Raw genomic sequence first — 24,481 nt, forward strand, 5'->3', positions numbered from 1 at the left:
ACAACGCTGCTCCCCTTTCTTGCCTTTCAACAAAATACACCTTTCCAGAGACCATCAGAGAAACTCACACACGCCCATGCCTGGCACACCCACACGTATCTAACCCCTCCGTTCATGACAACAAGAAAAGCAAAAACAGAAAAATAAAGGGGTCGAGTTGGCTCCTTGCCTCACGGCGCCTATTCGGTGCACAGGCCAAGGACAGCAAAGCTTCAGATTATCTACGGATAGCCCGGCAGCTCCTTGACAGAAATTCCGCGCGATCGGGTTTGTAGCCATTCTCCGCCAGAAGCCTTTTACACACTCTGTGCAATCACGGTTGCCCAAGAAGAAATCCCAGCTCTACAAATGTCATGGACAAAAGCCCAAAAAGGAAAGAAATGGAGCCGCGCCCTCACACTACTCCATAAACTGAGCTCTATGACGCGGCGGACAGATGGACAAAGAGAGAGCAAACCATTGAAACGCACCCATTGCTACAACCATGAGCATAATAGCCCGCCGTCAGCAGCGCACGCAATCGGTTGAGCCTGAAGGACAAGGAACTCTCAGCGACTAAAGGGCCTTTTCTTTTCCCCTTACGTTCCCCTCCTCTCTGCCACCAGAAACTCAGTCCCCCCGCCACCTCTGCCCCATGCAAAAAACACCGAAGACAGCTTGGGGTCATAGCTACGGCCAGGCTATTTTATGACAAAGGCGCCCCGCTACCAGGGTGATAAATGGCACTTCCGAAGCCTGACATCGATAGCTAGATGTCTACGCTGTGAGTGCGGGAGGGCGAAGAAAAAGGAACTCTGCCTATAAAGGCGTAAACTGTGGCCTAGGTCCTTGGAAGCAGGTGTGGTAGATGAAAGTAGCGGCAAGTGGTGCTTTAAATGCAGCGCGCAGATTTCCAACGGCCAGTCTCGCACGAATGGAGTAAAACACAGCAATGGCCAGAGTGGGAGCTCTAAAGAAGAGCGTGTAACTAAGGAAACAAAAGCCACTTCCTTCGAGCCGGAGTTGAACCAGCGACCTAAGGATTCCCTGGAGAATTAAGCCTACAGTCCTCCGCTCTACCAACTGAGCTATCGAAGGAAGACAGGAACAAAAGGCCCAGAGTGACTCAAGGAGTCAGGCAGAAGCGCCACTGGCACTAACTGCTAATTATAGGCTTGCCCGTGCCCAGCCCTTGAAAGGATTAAGCCACACACACCTAGCCCTTCATCCTCACGGCTGCCCCGGGTGGCCGCCTAGTCTACCCTCAATTCACCCAACGGGAAGCCCGCACACATATACCGCTCAAAGGCTCCCTAACAGGCATGGCACGAAGACAACGCCGCAAGGGAAGAACGGAACGCACCCAGAATAGGGACGGTGGGGCAACGGAAAACCCGTCCGACGCCGGAGCCTCCTGCCTGGCTCGAAAGGGGCCTTTGCAAACACTACATCTTCTCAGCCCATTTCCCTTCCCCTTCGGCAATAATTGACACATTCCCACTCCCACCCTTTCACACCCGACTCGGCCTCCCACGCCTACCTCAGGAAAAACAAACACAAAGAGACTCGCAAAAGAAAAGAACTCAGACACGCAGGCTTCTGAAAGAGAAGCTGCCCCTTTGGCTGCCTGAGGACAAAAGGCTTCCCGCAAAGCTAAGAGTGGACCGGAACGCTCCTTTCTGCGCAGACATCAAGGGTGTATGTGGATGCAAGCGGGTGGGGATGAGGGGGAAAAAAAAAAAACCAGAGCACGAGATGGGCAGGAAAGAGCAGCAGCTTGGAGAATGCGGGTATCGATCCCGCTACCTCTCACATGCTAAGCGAGCGCTCTACCATTTGAGCTAATTCCCCGTGCAACTACAAGCTGCCCCACCCCCTCCGCCACCCACTGTCAACTCAGCGCAAACCCCATCCAGAGATCTCTGCACACCGCAAAGCAATTTACCTTTACGCTTGCCCAGCACCTTGGAAAGGACCTCCACTCAACAAGGACACGGGACAGAGCAAACAACGCTGCTCCCCTTTCTTGCCTTTCAACAAAATACACCTTTCCAGAGACCATCTGAGAAACTCACGCACGCCCTTGCCTGGCAGACCCACACGTATCTAACCCCTCCGTTCATGACAACAAGAAGAGCAAAAACAGAAAAATAAAGGGGTGGAGTTGCCTCCTTGCCTCATGGCGCCTATTCGGTGCACAGGCCAAGGACAGCAAAGCTTCAGATTATCTACGGATAGCCCGGCAGCTCCTTGACAGAAATTCTGCGCGATCGGGTTTGTAGCCATTCTCCGCCAGAAGCCTTTTACACACTCTGCAATCACGGTTGCCCAAGAAGAAATCCCAGCTCTACAAATGTCATGGACAAAAGCCCAAAAAGGAAAGAAATGGAGCCGCGCCCTCACACTACTCCATAAACTGAGCTCTATGACGCGGCGGACAGATGGACAAAGAGAGAGCAAACCATTGAAACGCACCCATTGCTACAACCATGAGCATAATAGCCCGCCGTCAGCAGCGCACGCAATCGGTTGAGCCTGAAGGACAAGGAACTCTCAGCGACTAAAGGGCCTTTTCTTTTCCCCTTACGTTCCCCTCCTCTCTGCCACCAGAAACTCAGTCCCCCCGCCACCTCTGCCCCATGCAAAAAACACCGAAGACAGCTTGGGGTCATAGCTACGGCCAGGCTATTTTATGACAAAGGCGCCCCGCTACCAGGGTGATAAATGGCACTTCCGAAGCCTGACATCGATAGCTAGATGTCTACGCTGTGAGTGCGGGAGGGCGAAGAAAAAGGAACTCTGCCTATAAAGGCGTAAACTGTGGCCTAGGTCCTTGGAAGCAGGTGTGGTAGATGAAAGTAGCGGCAAGTGGTGCTTTAAATGCAGCGCGCAGATTTCCAACGGCCAGTCTCGCACGAATGGAGTAAAACACAGCAATGGCCAGAGTGGGAGCTCGAAAGAAGAGCGTGTAACGAAGGAAACAAAAGCCACTTCCTTCGAGCCGGAGTTGAACCAGCGACCTAAGGATTCCCTGGAGAATTAAGCCTACAGTCCTCCGCTCTACCAACTGAGCTATCGAAGGAAGACAGGAACGAAAGGCCCAGAGTGACTCAAGGAGTCAGGCAGAAGCGCCACTAGCACTAACTGCTAATTATAGGCTTGCCCGTGCCCAGCCCTTGAAAGGATTAAGCCACACACACCTAGCCCTTCATCCTCACGGCTGCCCCGGGTGGCCGCCTAGTCTACCCTCAATTCACCCAACGGGAAGCCCGCACACATATACCGCTCAAAGGCTCCCTAACAGGCATGGCACGAAGACAACGCCGCAAGGGAAGAACGGAACGCACCCAGAATAGGGACGGTGGGGCAACGGAAAACCCGTCCGACGCCGGAGCCTCCTGCCTGGCTCGAAAGGGGCCTTTGCATACACTACATCTTCTCAGCCCATTTCCCTTCCCCTTCGGCAATAATTGACACATTCCCACTCCCACCCTTTCACACCCGACTCGGCCTCCCACGCCTACCTCAGGAAAAACAAACACAAAGAGACTCGCAAAAGAAAAGAACTCAGACACGCAGGCTTCTGAAAGAGAAGCTGCCCCTTTGGCTGCCTGAGGACAAAAGGCTTCCCGCAAAGCTAAGAGTGGACCGGAACGCTCCTTTCTGCGCAGACATCAAGGGTGTATGTGGATGCAAGCGGGTGGGGATGAGGGGGAAAAAAAAAAACAGAGCACGAGATGGGGAGGAAAGAGCAGCAGCTTGGACAATGTGGGTATCGATCCCGCTAACTCTCACATGCTAAGCGAGCGCTCTACCATTTGAGCTAATTCCCCGTGCAAGTACAAGCTACTCCGCCACCCACTGTCAACTCAGCGTAAACCCCATCCAGAGATCTCTGCACACCGCAAAGCAATTTACCTTTACGCTTGCCCAGCACCTTGGAAAGGACCTCCACTCAACAAGGACACGGGACAGAGCAAACAACGCTGCTCCCCTTTCTTGCCTTTCAACAAAATACACCTTTCCAGAGACCATCAGAGAAACTCACGCACGCCCATGCCTGGCAGACCCACACGTATCTAACCCCTCCGTTCATGACAACAAGAAGAGCAAAAACAGAAAAATAAAGGGGTGGAGTTGCCTCCTTGCCTCATGGCGCCTATTCGGTGCACAGGCCAAGGACAGCAAAGCTTCAGATTATCTACGGATAGCCCGGCAGCTCCTTGACAGAAATTCTGCACGATCGGGTTTGTAGCCATTCTCCGCCAGAAGCCTTTTACACACTCTGCAATCACGGTTGCCCAAGAAGAAATCCCAGCTCTACAAATGTCATAGACAAAAGCCCAAAAAGGAAAGAAATGGAGCCGCGCCCTCACACTACTCCATAAACTGAGCTCTATGACGCGGCGGACAGATGGACAAAGAGAGAGCAAACCATTGAAACGCACCCATTGCTACAACCATGAGCATAATAGCCCGCCGTCAGCAGCGCACGCAATCGGTTGAGCCTGAAGGACAAGGAACTCTCAGCGACTAAAGGGCCTTTTCTTTTCCCCTTACGTTCCCCTCCTCTCTGCCACCAGAAACTCAGTCCCCCCGCCACCTCTGCCCCATGCAAAAAACACCGAAGACAGCTTGGGGTCATAGCTACGGCCAGGCTATTTTATGACAAAGGCGCCCCGCTACCAGGGTGATAAATGGCACTTCCGAAGCCTGACATCGATAGCTAGATGTCTACGCTGTGAGTGCGGGAGGGCGAAGAAAAAGGAACTCTGCCTATAAAGGCGTAAACTGTGGCCTAGGTCCTTGGAAGCAGGTGTGGTAGATGAAAGTAGCGGCAAGTGGTGCTTTAAATGCAGCGCGCAGATTTCCAACGGCCAGTCTCGCACGAATGGAGTAAAACACGGCAATGGCCAGAGTGGGAGCTCTAAAGAAGAGCGTGTAACGAAGGAAACAAAAGCCACTTCCTTCGAGCCGGAGTTGAACCAGCGACCTAAGGATTTCCTGGAGAATTAAGCCTACAGTCCTCCGCTCTACCAACTGAGCTATCGAAGGAAAACAGGAACAAAAGGCCCAGAGTGACTCAAGGAGTCAGGCAGAAGCGCCACTGGCACTAACTGCTAATTATAGGCTTGCCCGTGCCCAGCCCTTGAAAGGATTAAGCCACACACACCTAGCCCTTCATCCTCACGGCTGCCCCGGGTGGCCGCCTAGTCTACCCTCAATTCACCCAACGGGAAGCCCGCACACATATACCGCTCAAAGGCTCCCTAACAGGCATGGCACGAAGACAACGCCGCAAGGGAAGAACGGAACGCACCCAGAATAGGGACGGTGGGGCAACGGAAAACCCGTCCGACGCCGGAGCCTCCTGCCTGGCTCGAAAGGGGCCTTTGCAAACACTACATCTTCTCAGCCCATTTCCCTTCCCCTTCGGCAATAATTGACACATTCCCACTCCCACCCTTTCACACCCGACTCGGCCTCCCACGCCTACCTCAGGAAAAACAAACACAAAGAGACTCGCAAAAGAAAAGAACTCAGACACGCAGGCTTCTGAAAGAGAAGCTGCCCCTTTGGCTGCCTGAGGACAAAAGGCTTCCCGCAAAGCTAAGAGTGGACCGGAACGCTCCTTTCTGCGCAGACATCAAGGGTGTATGTGGATGCAAGCGGGTGGGGATGAGGGGGAAAAAAAACAAACCAGAGAACGAGATGGGCAGGAAAGAGCAGCAGCTTGGACAATGCGGGTATCGATCCCGCTACCTCTCACATGCTAAGCGAGCGCTCTACCATTTGAGCTAATTCCCCGTGCAACTACAAGCTGCCCTACCCCCTCCGCCACCCACTGTCAACTCAGCGTAAACCCCATCCAGAGATCTCTGCACACCGCAAAGCAATTTACCTTTACGCTTGCCCAGCACCTTGGAAAGGACCTCCACTCAACAAGGACACGGGACAGAGCAAACAACGCTGCTCCCCTTTCTTGCCTTTCAACAAAATACACCTTTCCAGAGACCATCAGAGAAACTCACGCACGCCCATGCCTGGCAGACCCACACGTATCTAACCCCTCCGTTCATGACAACAAGAAGAGCAAAAACAGAAAAATAAAGGGGTGGAGTTGCCTCCTTGCCTCATGGCGCCTATTCGGTGCACAGGCCAAGGACAGCAAAGCTTCAGATTATCTACGGATAGCCCGGCAGCTCCTTGACAGAAATTCCGCACGATCGGGTTTGTAGCCATTCTCCGCCAGAAGCCTTTTACACACTCTGTGCAATCACGGTTGCCCAAGAAGAAATCCCAGCTCTACAAATGTCATAGACAAAAGCCCAAAAAGGAAAGAAATGGAGCCGCGCCCTCACACTACTCCATAAACTGAGCTCTATGACGCGGCGGACAGATGGACAAAGAGAGAGCAAACCATTGAAACGCACCCATTGCTACAACCATGAGCATAATAGCCCGCCGTCAGCAGCGCACGCAATCGGTTGAGCCTGAAGGACAAGGAACTCTCAGCGACTAAAGGGCCTTTTCTTTTCCCCTTACGTTCCCCTCCTCTCTGCCACCAGAAACTCAGTCCCCCCGCCACCTCTGCCCCATGCAAAAAACACCGAAGACAGCTTGGGGTCATAGCTACGGCCAGGCTATTTTATGACAAAGGCGCCCCGCTACCAGGGTGATAAATGGCACTTCCGAAGCCTGACATCGATAGCTAGATGTCTACGCTGTGAGTGCGGGAGGGCGAAGAAAAAGGAACTCTGCCTATAAAGGCGTAAACTGTGGCCTAGGTCCTTGGAAGCAGGTGTGGTAGATGAAAGTAGCGGCAAGTGGTGCTTTAAATGCAGCGCGCAGATTTCCAACGGCCAGTCTCGCACGAATGGAGTAAAACACAGCAATGGCCAGAGTGGGAGCTCTAAAGAAGAGCGTGTAACGAAGGAAACAAAAGCCACTTCCTTCGAGCCGGAGTTGAACCAGCGACCTAAGGATTCCCCGGAGAATTAAGCCTACAGTCCTCCGCTCTACCAACTGAGCTATCGAAGGAAGACAGGAACAAAAGGCCCAGAGTGACTCAAGGAGTCAGGCAGAAGCGCCACTGGCACTAACTGCTAATTATAGGCTTGCCCGTGCCCAGCCCTTGAAAGGATTAAGCCACACACACCTAGCCCTTCATCCTCACGGCTGCCCCGGGTGGCCGCCTAGTCTACCCTCAATTCACCCAACGGGAAGCCCGCACACATATACCGCTCAAAGGCTCCCTAACAGGCATGGCACGAAGACAACGCCGCAAGGGAAGAACGGAACGCACCCAGAATAGGGACGGTGGGGCAACGGAAAACCCGTCCGACGCCGGAGCCTCCTGCCTGGCTCGAAAGGGGCCTTTGCAAACACTACATCTTCTCAGCCCATTTCCCTTCCCCTTCGGCAATAATTGACACATTCCCACTCCCACCCTTTCACACCCGACTCGGCCTCCCACGCCTACCTCAGGAAAAACAAACACAAAGAGACTCGCAAAAGAAAAGAACTCAGACACGCAGGCTTCTGAAAGAGAAGCTGCCCCTTTGGCTGCCTGAGGACAAAAGGCTTCCCGCAAAGCTAAGAGTGGACCGGAACGCTCCTTTCTGCGCAGACATCAAGGGTGTATGTGGATGCAAGCGGGTGGGGATGAGGGGGAAAAAAAACAAACCAGAGCACGAGATGGGCAGGAAAGAGCAGCAGCTTGGAGAATGCGGGTATCGATCCCGCTACCTCTCACATGCTAAGCGAGCGCTCTACCATTTGAGCTAATTCCCCGTGCAACTACAAGCTGCCCTACCCCCTCCGCCACCCACTGTCAACTCAGCGCAAACCCCATCCAGAGATCTCTGCACACCAAATTACCTTTACGCTTGCCCAGCACCTTGGAAAGGACCTCCACTCAACAAGGACACGGGACAGAGCAAACAACGCTGCTCCCCTTTCTTGCCTTTCAACAAAATACACCTTTCCAGAGACCATCAGAGAAACTCACACACGCCCATGCCTGGCACACCCACACGTATCTAACCCCTCCGTTCATGACAACAAGAAGAGCAAAAACAGAAAAATAAAGGGGTCGAGTTGCCTCCTTGCTTCACGGCGCCTATTCGGTGCACAGGCCAAGGACAGCAAAGCTTCAGATTATCTACGCATAGCCCGGCAGCTCCTTGACAGAAATTCCGCACGATCGGGTTTGTAGCCATTCTCCGCCAGAAGCCTTTTACACACTCTGTGCAATCACGGTTGCCCAAGAAGAAATCCCAGCTCTACAAATGTCATAGACAAAAGCCCAAAAAGGAAAGAAATGGAGCCGCGCCCTCACACTACTCCATAAACTGAGCTCTATGACGCGGCGGACAGATGGACAAAGAGAGAGCAAACCATTGAAACGCACCCATTGCTACAACCATGAGCATAATAGCCCGCCGTCAGCAGCGCACGCAATCGGTTGAGCCTGAAGGACAAGGAACTCTCAGCGACTAAAGGGCCTTTTCTTTTCCCCTTACGTTCCCCTCCTCTCTGCCACCAGAAACTCAGTCCCCCCGCCACCTCTGCCCCATGCAAAAAACACCGAAGACAGCTTGGGGTCATAGCTACGGCCAGGCTATTTTATGACAAAGGCGCCCCGCTACCAGGGTGATAAATGGCACTTCCGAAGCCTGACATCGATAGCTAGATGTCTACGCTGTGAGTGCGGGAGGGCGAAGAAAAAGGAACTCTGCCTATAAAGGCGTAAACTGTGGCCTAGGTCCTTGGAAGCAGGTGTGGTAGATGAAAGTAGCGGCAAGTGGTGCTTTAAATGCAGCGCGCAGATTTCCAACGGCCAGTCTCGCACGAATGGAGTAAAACACAGCAATGGCCAGAGTGGGAGCTCGAAAGAAGAGCGTGTAACGAAGGAAACAAAAGCCACTTCCTTCGAGCCGGAGTTGAACCAGCGACCTAAGGATTCCCCGGAGAATTAAGCCTACAGTCCTCCGCTCTACCAACTGAGCTATCGAAGGAAGACAGGAACAAAAGGCCCAGAGTGACTCAAGGAGTCAGGCAGAAGCGCCACTGGCACTAACTGCTAATTATAGGCTTGCCCGTGCCCAGCCCTTGAAAGGATTAAGCCACACACACCTAGCCCTTCATCCTCACGGCTGCCCCGGGTGGCCGCCTAGTCTACCCTCAATTCACCCAACGGGAAGCCCGCACACATATACCGCTCAAAGGCTCCCTAACAGGCATGGCACGAAGACAACGCCGCAAGGGAAGAACGGAACGCACCCAGAATAGGGACGGTGGGGCAACGGAAAACCCGTCCGACGCCGGAGCCTCCTGCCTGGCTCGAAAGGGGCCTTTGCAAACACTACATCTTCTCAGCCCATTTCCCTTCCCCTTCGGCAATAATTGACACATTCCCACTCCCACCCTTTCACACCCGACTCGGCCTCCCACGCCTACCTCAGGAAAAACAAACACAAAGAGACTCGCAAAAGAAAAGAACTCAGACACGCAGGCTTCTGAAAGAGAAGCTGCCCCTTTGGCTGCCTGAGGACAAAAGGCTTCCCGCAAAGCTAAGAGTGGACCGGAACGCTCCTTTCTGCGCAGACATCAAGGGTGTATGTGGATGCAAGCGGGTGGGGATGAGGGGGAAAAAAAACAAACCAGAGCACAAGATGGGCAGGAAAAAGCAGCAGCTTGGAGAATGCGGGTATCGATCCCGCTACCTCTCACATGCTAAGCGAGCGCTCTACCATTTGAGCTAATTCCCCGTGCAGCTACAAGCTGCCCTACCCCCTCCGCCACCCACTGTCAACTCAGCGCAAACCCCATCCAGAGATCTCTGCACACCAAATTACCTTTACGCTTGCCCAGCACCTTGGAAAGGACCTCCACTCAACAAGGACACGGGACAGAGCAAACAACGCTGCTCCCCTTTCTTGCCTTTCAACAAAATACACCTTTCCAGAGACCATCAGAGAAACTCACACACGCCCATGCCTGGCACACCCACACGTATCTAACCCCTCCGTTCATGACAACAAGAAAAGCAAAAACAGAAAAATAAAGGGGTCGAGTTGGCTCCTTGCCTCACGGCGCCTATTCGGTGCACAGGCCAAGGACAGCAAAGCTTCAGATTATCTACGGATAGCCCGGCAGCTCCTTGACAGAAATTCCGCACGATCGGGTTTGTAGCCATTCTCCGCCAGAAGCCTTTTACACACTCTGTGCAATCACGGTTGCCCAAGAAGAAATCCCAGCTCTACAAATGTCATAGACAAAAGCCCAAAAAGGAAAGAAATGGAGCCGCGCCCTCACACTACTCCATAAACTGAGCTCTATGACGCGGCGGACAGATGGACAAAGAGAGAGCAAACCATTGAAACGCACCCATTGCTACAACCATGAGCATAATAGCCCGCCGTCAGCAGCGCACGCAATCGGTTGAGCCTGAAGGACAAGGAACTCTCAGCGACTAAAGGGCCTTTTCTTTTCCCCTTACGTTCCCCTCCTCTCTGCCACCAGAAACTCAGTCCCCCCGCCACCTCTGCCCCATGCAAAAAACACCGAAGACAGCTTGGGGTCATAGCTACGGCCAGGCTATTTTATGACAAAGGCGCCCCGCTACCAGGGTGATAAATGGCACTTCCGAAGCCTGACATCGATAGCTAGATGTCTACGCTGTGAGTGCGGGAGGGCGAAGAAAAAGGAACTCTGCCTATAAAGGCGTAAACTGTGGCCTAGGTCCTTGGAAGCAGGTGTGGTAGATGAAAGTAGCGGCAAGTGGTGCTTTAAATGCAGCGCGCAGATTTCCAACGGCCAGTCTCGCACGAATGGAGTAAAACACAGCAATGGCCAGAGTGGGAGCTCTAAAGAAGAGCGTGTAACGAAGGAAACAAAAGCCACTTCCTTCGAGCCGGAGTTGAACCAGCGACCTAAGGATTCCCCGGAGAATTAAGCCTACAGTCCTCCGCTCTACCAACTGAGCTATCGAAGGAAGACAGGAACAAAAGGCCCAGAGTGACTCAAGGAGTCAGGCAGAAGCGCCACTGGCACTAACTGCTAATTATAGGCTTGCCCGTGCCCAGCCCTTGAAAGGATTAAGCCACACACACCTAGCCCTTCATCCTCACGGCTGCCCCGGGTGGCCGCCTAGTCTACCCTCAATTCACCCAACGGGAAGCCCGCACACATATACCGCTCAAAGGCTCCCTAACAGGCATGGCACGAAGACAACGCCGCAAGGGAAGAACGGAACGCACCCAGAATAGGGACAGTGGGGCAACGGAAAACCCGTCCGACGCCGGAGCCTCCTGCCTGGCTCGAAAGGGGCCTTTGCAAACACTACATCTTCTCAGCCCATTTCCCTTCCCCTTCGGCAATAATTGACACATTCCCACTCCCACCCTTTCACACCCGACTCGGCCTCCCACGCCTACCTCAGGAAAAACAAACACAAAGAGACTCGCAAAAGAAAAGAACTCAGACACGCAGGCTTCTGAAAGAGAAGCTGCCCCTTTGGCTGCCTGAGGACAAAAGGCTTCCCGCAAAGCTAAGAGTGGACCGGAACGCTCCTTTCTGCGCAGACATCAAGGGTGTATGTGGATGCAAGCGGGTGGGGATGAGGGGGAAAAAAAACAAACCAGAGCACGAGATGGGCAGGAAAGAGCAGCAGCTTGGAGAATGCGGGTATCGATCCCGCTACCTCTCACATGCTAAGCGAGCCCTCTACCATTTGAGCTAATTCCCCATGCAACTACAAGCTGCCCCACCCCCTCCGCCACCCACTGTCAACTCAGCGCAAACCCCATCCAGAGATCTCTGCACACCAAATTACCTTTACGCTTGCCCAGCACCTTGGAAAGGACCTCCACTCAACAAGGACACGGGACAGAGCAAACAACGCTGCTCCCCTTTCTTGCCTTTCAACAAAATACACCTTTCCAGAGACCATCAGAGAAACTCACACACGCCCATGCCTGGCACACCCACACGTATCTAACCCCTCCGTTCATGACAACAAGAAGAGCAAAAACAGAAAAATAAAGGGGTGGAGTTGCCTCCTTCCCTCACAGCGCCTATTCGGTGCACAGGCCAAGGACAGCAAAGCTTCAGATTATCTACGGATAGCCCGGCAGCTCCTTGACAGAAATTCCGCGCAATCGGGTTTGTAGCCATTCTCCGCCAGAAGCCTTTTACACACTCTGTGCAATCACGGTTGCCCAAGAAGAAATCCCAGCTCTACAAATGTCATGGACAAAAGCCCAAAAAGGAAAGAAATGGAGCCGCGCCCTCACACTACTCCATAAACTGAGCTCTATGACGCGGCGGACAGATGGACAAAGAGAGAGCAAACCATTGAAACGCACCCATTGCTACAACCATGAGCATAATAGCCCGCCGTCAGCAGCGCACGCAGTCGGTTAAGCCCAGATCCGGTCTTCGGAGAGGGCAATCAGGGCACCCATCCAAGGTGCTGTTTCCAGTGGGCAACGTGGTGCAGAGGCCAGGGTCTCCGTCTTCCCCTCTCTGCCTGCGGGGTGTAGCCTGTCATGGCAGGAGCACCCGCTTCTCTGCTCCTGAGTAGAAGCCCCCTTCTCGCCCCCTCACCTTGTGTCCCAGCCCGGCTCCAAGTCCTGCCTCTGCACTCTGTGACTGTGAGCCAGTGGGCTCTTCCTGTCCTTCTCCCCCCAGACTGTCTCAGGCCTCCCATTCCTCTTTCAATGGGTGGCTCTATGAAAGCTGCCCAATGGAAGGTGTGTGTTGTGTCTCAGACAGCCAATGGGAACTGGAAGTTGCTGGCCTCTTCCAGGTTGGAAATGGAAAGTACTGGGAACTAAAACTGCTGGGCAAAGAGACCAATAATTCAGCAGGAGTTGTCAAACTGGGGGTTGGGACCCCTCAGGTGCTCATGAGATTATTACATGGGAGGTCATGAGCTGTCAGCCTCCACCCCAAACTCCGCTTTGCCTCTAGCATTTATAGCGGTGTTAAATTATGTGATAGACCCAGGCCAGTTGGGAACAGCAGAGTAATTAAAAAAAAAAAAAAACAGCAGAGTAATCGAAGGCAGATATACTGGCTACTGGATAAGCAGTTTTCTGTTCCCTGACTGACCAGAGCAGGGGCTGCTCCAGGCTAATGAGAACACCTGACTTCAATTAACCTGCAAAGAGTCAGGTGAGGCTGTTACGCACCTGACTCTAGTTAAGGCCCCTCTGATGCTATAAAAGGGCTCACTCCAGTCAGGCCCAAGAGAGCCAGGGGAGAGGAAGTGCGACTGAAGGGCTGGGTAATGAAGACACCCTGAAACCACTGGAAAGGGAGTCCTAAAGTAAGGGTGAAGAAGGCGTTGATAGAGAGAAGTCTGGGAGCTGTGGGGAAGTATCCCAGGGAAATGTAGCAACTCTAGCAGTGAAAGGTTGGCTGCCAACAGCTGCTGCCGTTAAGGTTCCTGGGCTGGAACCCGGAGTAGAGGGCGGGTCTGCGTTCCCCCCAACCTGCCACTACAGAAACGTCTCCTGGGAAGGGAAGACAGGCCCCTGTCAGGACGGGAGACTCAACTGTTCTTGAATGAGCGTGTAGGGACAACAGAGACTGTGGGAGTTCTCTCACCAACCTCCTTGCTGGCTTATGATGAAAAGGGCTCAGTAGACTGTACCTTGGCCCTAGAGACAGAAGGGCTATGTGGAGGGTCGCAGTGAGCCTCCGAGGTTAGCATAAACCACCTAGAAGTGCGGGACCCATGGGGACAAGGTCGGAGCTCTGCCACAAAATATAAAAAGTGTCTTTAATTTATAAGGGGGGTTGCACTCAGAGGCTTGCTATGTGAAAGGGGTCACCAGTACAAAAGTTTGAGAACTACTGTCTTACAGGGTCCTGACCCTATGCCCCAGCTTCTGAAGGACCCTTCCCTATGCTCCCAGCGCCTCTGCCCCCCAGCTCTGTGCCTGATCCACACAGGATATGGGGCTGGTACAGCTCTCGGTTTGACTGCCTACCTCTTTAGCTCAAGCTGTAGCAATTCATACTTTTAGTTCAGAAGGTCCTGGTCCAGTTTCTAGTGTTGGCCATTATAGCGGCCAACGCAGACTTACAGACTCTCACCAGTCTGCACAGCTACAACAAGGGACTCACAAGAAGACATTAAGTGACATATGCTTGTGATTCCTGTTACTGCTTAGAACTGGAAACTCCTGCCTGACATTTTTAGTTAAGTTTATTTGATCCATTATACGATTGGGTGTTTGTTTTTCATATATACAAACCCACTAATGTAATCTGACTTATCTGGTTTTAAAAATCAGTTTCTGGCCTGGTACCTTTATTTGAATAAAATACTTTAGGTTTTGGCTTGTGGGGGAAAAAAAAAAAAACAGCCCCACCCTCTAGCAACATAAGATCACTACTTTCATCTCCAACCAACATTAACATGCGCAAATAAGTCTTGCTGTATATTGGTATGAACTGCCTACTACCCGAGGGTAACGTTTTCAAAAGCAGATTGTCATTCTGGGAGCTCGGTTGGTAATAGCATGGGCCAGATTTTCAGAAGTGCTGAGCACTCACAGCTTCCATTGACCTAAACTGGAGTGGTAGGCGCTCAGCAATTCAGACATGCAAGCCCAATACGTCTCAGGCCACACACCCAACCAGTAGCCAGGTTCTGAAAACCTTGGCCCCACCCACACTACACATCATACCTCTGTGTATCTTCTCCCACTCAACCATTTTTTCCCTCACAGGCGTGATTTGTCATAGATCCCATAAACTAACTGTATATGAAGAACTGAAATAGGATGGATAAGACTAGGCAAAAGAAGTATGCCATGTATTTGAAATCATTATTAACCATAAATGAATTACCTACTTGTAATTTTTACAAACCTGGATGCATTTTCAACCTAACAAGTGTTTCATATTTGAAATTAAATCGAACATGGCAACAATAACTTTCATCTCTTAAAAAAATTAAAAGAATACCTGAACCCTATTTAGTCTTATGGAGGTTTTTTAAGTTGTGGATAATTTAGTACATTGTTCATACCTTTCACAAAGATTCTGGCTGCAAGCCAGTAGTTGATATGATTAAGATCATTTAGCCTTTCTATAATACCAAGAAAGCTTTCACATTTGTCAAGTGAACTGCTTCTGTTTCTTTTATTCTGCAATCTTTATGCCTATTACAGCTTGCTGCATGTAATTTTGACACTAAGAGTTTTCTAAGCCTAATCTATATAACAATCCTTCTAAATTATTATAAACATTTTCATTCGCCACAAAAGCTTTTCAGTTTTGCAAGTACTTTTTGTTATTTCCTGCTCAGAAATCACTGCTACATTATTGCAGTTGGCAAGGAATCTAACACTGTGATTCAGGTTTGCCACCTACTGATGCAAAACTATTAGTATTTCCATTTCTGTACATTGACATGTGACTCTGCAATCTGTAACAACTCCCCCCCCCCACCCTGAATTTCCAAAGCTGTGCACAGAATTTGAGCCACATGACTCCCTATTAAAAGAAGTCACTGGGAGTCATGGAACTAAAATTCCATGCACTGCTCTGAAAATGCTCATCCTCACATGCCACGGAGTGGGACTCCCCTGCCACAGCTTAAATGTTAAAGGCTTGATATAAAAAAGAATCACAAATGCTTTTCACTGGGATTCAAGAAGGGATCTCTGGGTGTTAGGCACCTCTCCCTCATTAAAAGTCAATAGGAGTCAGGCACTTAGCTCCCTTAGGCTTCTTTGGAAATCCCAGCCATAAGAAATAAATGTAATGTTGATACTAGCAGCTGGATTGACAGCCCCAGAAAATGAAGTCCTCTGTTTAGCTACAGAACATGCAGAGCTAACGTGTTCACCTCTGCCCTGTCAATATACCTAAATTCTGATTTGAAAGGACTAGCCACATCTGTGGATGAGACGGCAATTCAGTCTTCATGCCCATTCACTTCTTGATCTTTCTGACAGGGCTGCCAATTATTGGTGATTGTGAAGGTGTGGACAGAAGAAATGAAAGATAATGCTACACAACAGCACCAAAGGGCTTTGGGTATGGTTACTTCCTAGCTTTTCAGCGGCCTCAGAAATTGGAACCTTTCTGTTTCTAAAGGGCTCAAAGCAGACCCAGTGTTGGAGTGGCACCTGCTGTCAACAAACCTGAGTTTGGCCCAATTTATTAAAAGTAGGTTTTTTTTCTTGGCACACAGTATATAAGCAGCCATTCCCCCATATAGTGACCAGATGTCCCGATTTTATGGGGACAGTCCTGATTTTGGGGTCTTTTTCTTATATAGGCTCCTATTACCCCCCACCCCCTGTCCTGATTTTTCACACTTGCTGTCTGGTCACCCCCCCAGCAATGTATGGGGTCATTCCCCGCACTCACATGGGGCAATGAGACTGGCATCAAAGGCAGAGTGGAGGCATTGAGGGGGGATGCACAACAGGAGATCAGATCTAAGATGAGGGTTAGGGCAGAGCTGGAAAGGGCTTTGAAAGCAAGAACATGGAAGCCCCAGGGAGGGTTTTCACTTTCCCCACAATCCATCAGCTCTGAAGGGCAGTGTGAGTAGATGCCTGTATGATAGTGGACAGTTTGGTGTTCTTTGGCTTTGCTATTTTCATATGACGTTTCCTCAAAGGTGAATGGCATAGAAATGCTTTTCCCCTACTAGCATTTTTTTCTCTAAAAGACACACACCTCCCTTCAATGTCTAATACAATGTTTCAATAAATCCCTTTACTTACCTGACCAGTGCACAGTCAAAAGCCAGGCCTGTGCATGAGCATCCTAAGAGCTGGAGAGGGAGACCATTCACTAGAACTGGGGGGAGGAAGGAAACGGGGGAAGTTTAGCTCACTTTATATACAGTGAGCCAAATTCAGCTCTGGATCACACCAATGTAAATCTGGAGTGATTCTGTAGAAATCAGAGGAGTAAATCCAGATTTAAATGATGTAACCCAGAGCAGAATTTGGCCCAACAATTTGATTTCCAGTTTACAATGTGGTGATTTGATAATGGCCCAGGTTTCTGTCACTTACCCAGTCACAGCACAAGTGAGTTGGGCAGACCAAGTTTGCAGCCATGTCAGTGGAAAAAAACTGCAATCACATAAACTGTTCCATAAATCATTCACTAATTTCTTCAATGGCTCGGGGCACTGCATAATAAATGAACGTAATGAATGATATACTGCAGGAAAGCCCCGTGGCTATGTAGTGAATAACTCGTAAGTGAAGTTCAAATGACTATTTTTTTATGAACAATTAATGACCATATTTAATAGCCACTAACTTGGTAAATGGCTTAATTTAAAAACAAAAGCAGTAGGGCATACAAAAGTCACTGGAATTGTGGGGCTGGTGACTTTCCAGCCTCGCAGAGGCTGTGCAGAGGGTACAGTTTGTCTCAGGTCCTTGCTGGTGCACAGCAGATATCAGGAGTTTCACCTCAGGTACCAGCCTTCAGGGGAATGGAAGGAGAATTTATGAGCTGAGAGCCTGGGGCCCAAAAGGCACTCCAGGTGCTGGTGCTATTCTCACTGGTCACCCTGAGCACCCAGGAATCAGAGGAGGTCTTGACCAGGTCCCAACAAAATTCATCTTGCTGGGAGAAGCTTGGTTGGTGACCAAGGCCCTGTCCCAACTGCAGCTCCAGCTGATTTAAAGAACAGAATTTCTACCAATTAGGGACCTGTTGTCATAAGACAAAAAATCATGTTTAATCCCTGTGCTGGAGAATTTAAACACAGCTGTAGCTCAATGGCGCTATGACAAGATTTGACCAGACAGTATGGAGAGGCCAAACCATGGTTTGTAGTTGACTTTGCCTTAGATTTCTTCCTGGGCTAGAGCATGATTTCTTCCTTTTTTAACCTGATGTAATTACTGGGCTGCTTCCTGTTGGAGTACCTGAAATGCGCAGAGTGCCAGAAGTATGCCTCGTGTTCCACGATTCGGAGGCAAGCACTGTAGGTGTTTCAGCAGCAAGGCCTTGTAGACATTAGCCCTGGTGGGTCCCAATAGCCACTCAGACGTATGGCTAAGGGAAAGGGTATTTTACTAGGGCTGGCAGGAAAGGAAAAGGTTGCAAAGACCTGAGGTACGGAGGCTTCAACAGTTACAATTCAAAGTGGGCAATAGTTGCTCTTGTTTGGGCCCCTAGGGAAGTCTAATCCAGAGTCATGGCTCTTCAGGCCTAGTGCTTGGGGTGTCGCTCCAGTCCAGTCTCTAGTCAAGCAAATAGGAGCTTGTGGGTTTCCAGGCCACACTCAGTTAGGGTCTCTCATTGGGGGCCCTCTGCACTGGCTCACTGCCCAGCTGCTGCTGCTCCCCTATAAGTCCCACACTGATCTGCACCTAGCTGTGATGTCTGGCACTCACAGACAGTTCTACAAGCAGCTCTATATACAGTTCCAAGAGTTCCTCTCTGCATCTGGCTCCTCTGCAGCTCCTAGCTCACCATGCAGCTGCTACTTCCCAAAAGAGCCTGCGATGGAGCAGGGAAACTGCTGCCTGGCACAGCAGGAGTTAAAGAAATCTTTGGGTTCAGCTAGCCCTGTCCCGCTATACCTGCAGCCAATGCCGGGCCTGGAGTGGGGAGAAAAGAAGGGAGCCTGGCTCAGTCGGGAACTGACTGGTGAGGAAGCAGGAGCTCTCTGTTGGCCTGCCTGAAGGGATGGGTCAGCGACTGCCAGCCAATGCAGCCACTGGAGGCAAGTAAGCCTTCCCCTGCCAAGGGGAGTCTGTAGATAAGTCCCAACTGTGGGGCAACTGGACTATCAGGGCCATGCCCCAAACTAAAGAGACTTTAGTAGGAAGGAGCCCAGAGAAACTGGTCTTGATCTCTCCCCCCTACCAGGAGGAAGACCCATCTCCCCTGCTTAGGGATTGAACGACACAGGGCCTTGGGCTGAGACCTGGTGGAGAGGGAGGGCCCAGGTCCCCCTACTACCTTCTCTGACCAACCATCTGGACACTTGGCCACCGAAGGCTCTATCACAGGGCATAATCCTTTCCTGGGTCAGGACCTTTCCCCTTGCCTGGCCAGGAGGAAGAGAGGTGTGTAGTGGGGAGAGGAGTGCTGATGGGAATAGTAGTCCCCTGTTTAGCAGATGCACCACACTGGTATAATGTGTTTTGGCCATTGTTTATGTTGAAATTAGGCATAAGTATTGTAGAGCCAATCTATTTCCCCCATCTTTGGGGGAAGGAGGTGTGTGGTGAGCGTGGATCTTTGAAGGAGGATGGCATAGCTTTCAGTTGGTTATTTCTAGTAATGTGAGTGAAGCTAGATGTTCTATGCCTTGTGCAAAGTGGGTGCCAAATGCTACTAAATCAGATGGGTGGAGTTTTATACTCAAAGCGCAACTCACTTGCACTGGTGTAAATGACTCACCAGAGGCTCTATTCTCCATCACGTTCAAGCTCTGCAGGAAAGTTAAAGTGGTACAGCAGGTGTGATGGGTTGGATCAAAGAACCCCCCTTGGGAGCTGCCAACTGATGTGCCAAGACTACTTCTGCCCCTGCTTTCCCTGCCAGCTCGGGACCCCAGCACCCTGTCTTACTGAGCCAGACACGCCCGTCTGTTCCAACACAGACCCAGGGTCTGAATTACTTGCCCCATACAGCTGCAGGCTTAACTGAAAGCAACTTACAGAAGTGTTCTTATCTTTAACGTTCAGCTGCCCAACTTTCAGTGGGGTCTAAACCCAAATAAATCCATTTTACCCTGTATAAAGCTTATACAAAGTAAACTCCTAAATTGTTCGCCCTCTATAACACTGATAGAGAGATATGCACAACTGTTTGTCCCGCCCCCTAGGTATTAATACATACTCTGGGTTAATTAATAAGTAAAAAGTGATTTTATTAAATACAGAAACTAGGATTTAAGTGGTTCCAAGTAGTAACAGACAGAACAAAGTGGACTACCAAGTAAAATAAAATAGAACATGCAAATCTATGTCTAATACAGTAAGAAACTGAATACAGATAAGATCCTCACCAGTTCCAGAATGCTTCCTTTTACAGACTAATCTCCTTTTAGTCTGGGTCCCGCAATCATTCACACCCCTTGCAGTCACTGCCCTTTGTTCCAGTTTCTTTCAGGTATCTTTGGGGGTGGAGAGGCCCTCTCTTTAGCCAGCTGAAGACCTTTGGAGGGGTCTCCCACAGGCTTAAATAGACTTTCTCTTGTGGGTGGAGACCCCCTCCTCTCTCCTATGCAAAGTCCAGCTCCAAGATGGAGTTTTGGAGTCACCTGGGCAAGTCACATGTCCATGCATGACTCAGTCTTCACAGGCAGAAGCCATTAGAATCACAGAATATCAGGGCTGGAAGGGACCTCAGGAGGTCATCTAGTCCAACCCCCTGCTCAAAACAGACCAATCCCCAGACAGATTTTTGCCCCAAATCACCCCCTCAAGGATGGAGCTCACAACTCTGGGTTTAGCAGGCCAGTGTGCAAACCACTGAGCTATCCTTCCCCACCTCTTGCCCGCATGGTATCTTGTATGTCTCCAGGAAGACTTCTTATGTGGACTGGCGCATTCCAAGATGTATTGTTCCCCAAGTGCTTCCTGATTGGGCACTTAACCTTGCGAATTCCTTTCTAAAGAAGCTGACCAAATGCCTCACAAAGCTTACTTAGAAATCAAGCAAGTATACAGCCAATATTCTTAACCTCAAGTACAAAAATGATATATGTGTACAAATAGGATGAATAGATATAGTAGACCATAACCTTTACAGAGAGATGTTACATGGCACAGGCAGCACAAAACATATTCCAGTTATGTCATAGTCCCATAAAGCATTATGGGGTACAGCAGGGGTAGGCAACCTTTCAGAAGTGGTGTGCCGAGTCTTCATTTATTCACTCTAATTTAAGGTTTCACGTGCCAGTAATACATTTTAACATTTTTAGAAGGTCTCTTTCTATAAGTCTATAATATATAACTAAACTATTGTTGTATATAAAGTAAATAAGGTTTTTAAAATGTTTAAGAAGCTTCATTTAAAATTAAATTAAAATGCAGAGCCCCCCCGAACTGGTGGCCAGGACCCGGGCAGTGTGAGTGCCACTGAAAATCTGCTCATGTGCCACCTTCAGCACGCGTGCCATAGGTTGCCTACACCTGGGGTACAGCGTCACAGCAGGGACCTGTGTTGCACAGTCATAGAGTACATTAGAGTAGGTCTCCAGCTAACTTAACTTAACCAGCAAAGGATTGGTACAGCAGAACTCCACTCCTTCACACACACACACACACACACACACACACACACACCCACACACCCCAAAACAATCCTGCCATGTCTGATCCCTCTCTGCACACCAGAAGGGTGACTGCACAGGAGCTGGTTCTGCTGCCTCTGCTGGCCCTTTATCAATAGAAAGCTGCCCTTCATCAGGGTAAGTTTCCCCTGGCCAGCTACAGTCAGAACCCATCTATTTTATGCCACCCAAGTAACACAGAATGGACACATTCTCTAGGCAGTGAAAAGCCAGGGCCACTGTTTATAAGAACTTGATTTCAAATATCTGGTAAAGGTGTTGAGAACTTAGGAGAGGTGCCGTAGTGAATGGAAATGAATGTTGATCTGGAGCCCAAACTGTGCTTTAGGATATAGGTCTCCTGAGATGGAGGGGTGGAATGTCAGGAGCAGCAAAGTTTCAGCGCACTCCTCCCACCATCACAAGACCAGAGGCTGGAGGCCAGTAAGGCTGAATGGGTTTAACTGCCAAACAATGGAACTACCATCTTAGGTGACCTGGCTGACCAACTGGGAAAAATCCAGCTGAGGCAAAAGAGAGACTTCAGAGAGAGCCCCTCAAACAAAAATAGTTGATCAATAGGATAAATGGGCTCAGGCACAACCAGGGAGGGTGGGATTTTGAGAACAGGGTGTTTCCCTGAGAGGAGAGAGCAGTCTGGGAACATGTCTCTAAAGAAGGTAAACAGAGACCATACTGGGTCCCAAGAGCTCCTTGGCTTCCAAAAAGAACATAAGTTAAGTCTGTTCCATTCCTGTAACTCGAGGGAAGCCCACCTAACATACCTTGTAGTTAGGCATCCAATTAGATGAGTCTAAACATGCACATAGGCTGGCATTTAAAAAAAAAATCTTATACTTTGTTCTACTTGCTAATAAACATATTTGTTTTAGGTGGGCTGCTTTTCACTACAGCATTGGTCACAGGCTCTGAAAGGGAAGTGTCCAGTTGGACCTGTGTGGTAATAAGCTATTGACATAGGTGGGGTGATGTACACACATCCCAGTCTAAGAGTGAGAGAACTGCAAAATTTCACCAAACAGGTAAAGGCAAAAGGCCTGACACCCAAGGAGGGGGGGGCGGCACTCGGAGACACCAGGAAGGGAACTGAGGTGCAAGCAGCCCCATAACTGTGACAGATACATTTTTATTTTATTTGTTTTATAAATCAAAATCATTAAATAAACACAACAGTTTGACTTGTGTAACCAATGGTGGCCAAGCATGAAGGGGCATACGAATGTTTAGCATATCTGGCACATAAATACCTTGCAATGCCAGCTACAAAAGTGCCATGCAAACGTCTGGTCTATTTCAGGTGACACTGTAAATAAGAAGGGACAACATTATCTCACGTAAATGTAAACAAACTTGTTTCTCTTAGCAATTGGCTGCACAAGAAATAGGACTGAGTGGACTTGTAGGCTCTCAAGTTTTACATTGTTTTGGTTTTGAGTGCAGTTATGTAACAAAAAAAATCGACATTTGTAAGTTGCACTTTCATGATAAAGAGATTGCACTATGGTACTTGTATGAGCTGAATTGAAAAATACTATTTTATCATTTTTTACAGTGCAAATATTTGTAATAAAAATAATATAAAATGAGCACTGCACACTTTGTATTCTGTGTTGTAACTGAAATCAATATATTTGAAAATGTAGAAAAACATCCAAAATATTTAATAAATTTCAATTGGTATTCTATTGTTTAACAGTGTGATTAAAACTGCGATTAATCGCAATTAATTTTTTTGAGTTAATCATGTGAGTTAACTGATTAATCGACAGCCCTATAAAACACCAGAAACTAATGTCTTATACCCTTAAAATTAGTTTGCCCAGCTCAACTATTCTAAAAACGTTTGCTTCTTGGCTGAACTTTTTAGCCAATTTTTGTATTTTGCTATCCAGTTTATAAAAGTTTATGATGGAAGGAGCACTGCTGTAATGGGGATGCATTTTACAACACTACCTCAGATATGAAACCACTGAGTCGCGATTCCTAATCAGGTAGGCTGCAATATGGATTTAGGGATTTAAAAGAGCTCTAACATGGTTCAGTCCCCCCATGCATACTGGCTGGCCAAACCACATTAGAAACTGGTTCACATTGAAGGGTGTTTATACCCTGTTCCCAAACTGGTTTAAAGATCTGTACACAGGTGGCCGGTAGGGGAGGCAGCATCTGCAATAGCTGTCTGGAGAGGGGAGTTTGGGGGGCCAAATAGTGTCTGAGTTGAAATCTACCCTTCCAAGAAGAGTGAACTTACTGAGGCCCTAAGGAGCCTCTGCAGGAGACTGAGAAGTGAAGCTAAAGGGAAGGCCCCTACACCCCCTCTCACCATAGAGGAATCTGAACTCCTAGGACACAGCAGGATGGGTGCTTGAGAACTCTTTGGCAGCCTCCCCTAAGTCTTCACCAATAAGATTCAGTTCTTTATTTTGGACCCAGTGCAGCTGCAGAGCCACAGATACCTAAGCCCCATTGGGTAAGTGGCCATATAGTTGCTAATCTGATACAGGAAGGAACCTGACTGTAGTGTATAATCAGAGTAGCTTTCCCAGTGTTCCATAGTGAGAGCTGGAATCTATGGAGATCATTAGGCCGAGTAACTTTACACTGAAAGACTATATATATCCTCAGTCCTAAGGTTGCTATGTATAACAGACTTGGCTTATCAGCTTCTGAATCTGCCTTCATTTGAAAATCATGCCTATTTTTTTCATTTAATAAGGCAATACATTTTCCTAATGCTTTCCTGGAGCTCATAAAATCAAAGATGTGAAAATTCATCTACAGATTTACACTACACTGTCTTATGTCATTGTCATGGTACTTGCAAGTGGTAAAGGTGGGGAGTAGCCTGCTTCTTCCTGAATATTCCACACTGCCTCTTGCATCCCCTTCTGACAAGCCAGTGAGTCAGTTCTCAAAGGCTCTAGCCAGATTTTCAGCTGCATCTGCAGCATCAATATGTAATAACTGAGTAATTTTAAAAGGTAATTCCAGGGTTATTTCTGCCCTCAGAAATAAAGTGCTACCTCATAATTAAAGAATAAAGAGAATAACATTTCTAATCACCAGGCTTTAATTAGGCTGACAATTATGTATACAGTGCTGCAAGAACTATATTCTCTATATTTGTTATCATTCCCCCCATAGGAATTTTAACCCGTTCCTTGCTACAAAGCAGTATAGTGGTAT

The 24,481-nt window shown here is 49.2% G+C and overlaps 9 non-coding genes across 9 annotated transcripts; all 9 read right to left on the minus strand.

The window, feature by feature from the left end:
- Positions 1-987: 987 nt before the first annotated feature.
- TRNAY-GUA (transfer RNA tyrosine (anticodon GUA)) lies at positions 988-1,077 on the minus strand. The gene is given in 2 exon segments: positions 988-1,023; positions 1,041-1,077. It is a non-coding gene; the product is annotated as a tRNA-Tyr (tRNA).
- A 680-nt stretch (positions 1,078-1,757) lies between these two features.
- TRNAA-AGC (transfer RNA alanine (anticodon AGC)) lies at positions 1,758-1,830 on the minus strand. The gene has a single exon. It is a non-coding gene; the product is annotated as a tRNA-Ala (tRNA).
- A 1,141-nt stretch (positions 1,831-2,971) lies between these two features.
- TRNAY-GUA (transfer RNA tyrosine (anticodon GUA)) lies at positions 2,972-3,061 on the minus strand. Its single transcript is given in 2 exon segments — positions 2,972-3,007; positions 3,025-3,061. It is a non-coding gene; the product is annotated as a tRNA-Tyr (tRNA).
- A 1,883-nt stretch (positions 3,062-4,944) lies between these two features.
- TRNAY-GUA (transfer RNA tyrosine (anticodon GUA)) lies at positions 4,945-5,034 on the minus strand. The gene is given in 2 exon segments: positions 4,945-4,980; positions 4,998-5,034. It is a non-coding gene; the product is annotated as a tRNA-Tyr (tRNA).
- A 1,896-nt stretch (positions 5,035-6,930) lies between these two features.
- Positions 6,931-7,020, minus strand: TRNAY-GUA (transfer RNA tyrosine (anticodon GUA)). The gene is given in 2 exon segments: positions 6,931-6,966; positions 6,984-7,020. It is a non-coding gene; the product is annotated as a tRNA-Tyr (tRNA).
- Positions 7,021-7,700: 680 nt separating this feature from the next.
- On the minus strand, positions 7,701-7,773 carry TRNAA-AGC (transfer RNA alanine (anticodon AGC)). Its single transcript has one exon. It is a non-coding gene; the product is annotated as a tRNA-Ala (tRNA).
- Positions 7,774-8,909: 1,136 nt separating this feature from the next.
- Positions 8,910-8,999, minus strand: TRNAY-GUA (transfer RNA tyrosine (anticodon GUA)). The gene is given in 2 exon segments: positions 8,910-8,945; positions 8,963-8,999. It is a non-coding gene; the product is annotated as a tRNA-Tyr (tRNA).
- Positions 9,000-9,679: 680 nt separating this feature from the next.
- TRNAA-AGC (transfer RNA alanine (anticodon AGC)) lies at positions 9,680-9,752 on the minus strand. The gene has a single exon. It is a non-coding gene; the product is annotated as a tRNA-Ala (tRNA).
- A 1,136-nt stretch (positions 9,753-10,888) lies between these two features.
- Positions 10,889-10,978, minus strand: TRNAY-GUA (transfer RNA tyrosine (anticodon GUA)). The gene is given in 2 exon segments: positions 10,889-10,924; positions 10,942-10,978. It is a non-coding gene; the product is annotated as a tRNA-Tyr (tRNA).
- Between the last annotated feature and the right edge of the window lie 13,503 nt (positions 10,979-24,481).

Source organism: Emys orbicularis, chromosome 2, assembly GCF_028017835.1.
Source record: "Emys orbicularis isolate rEmyOrb1 chromosome 2, rEmyOrb1.hap1, whole genome shotgun sequence".
In the NCBI taxonomy this organism is placed as follows: Eukaryota; Metazoa; Chordata; order Testudines; family Emydidae; genus Emys; species Emys orbicularis.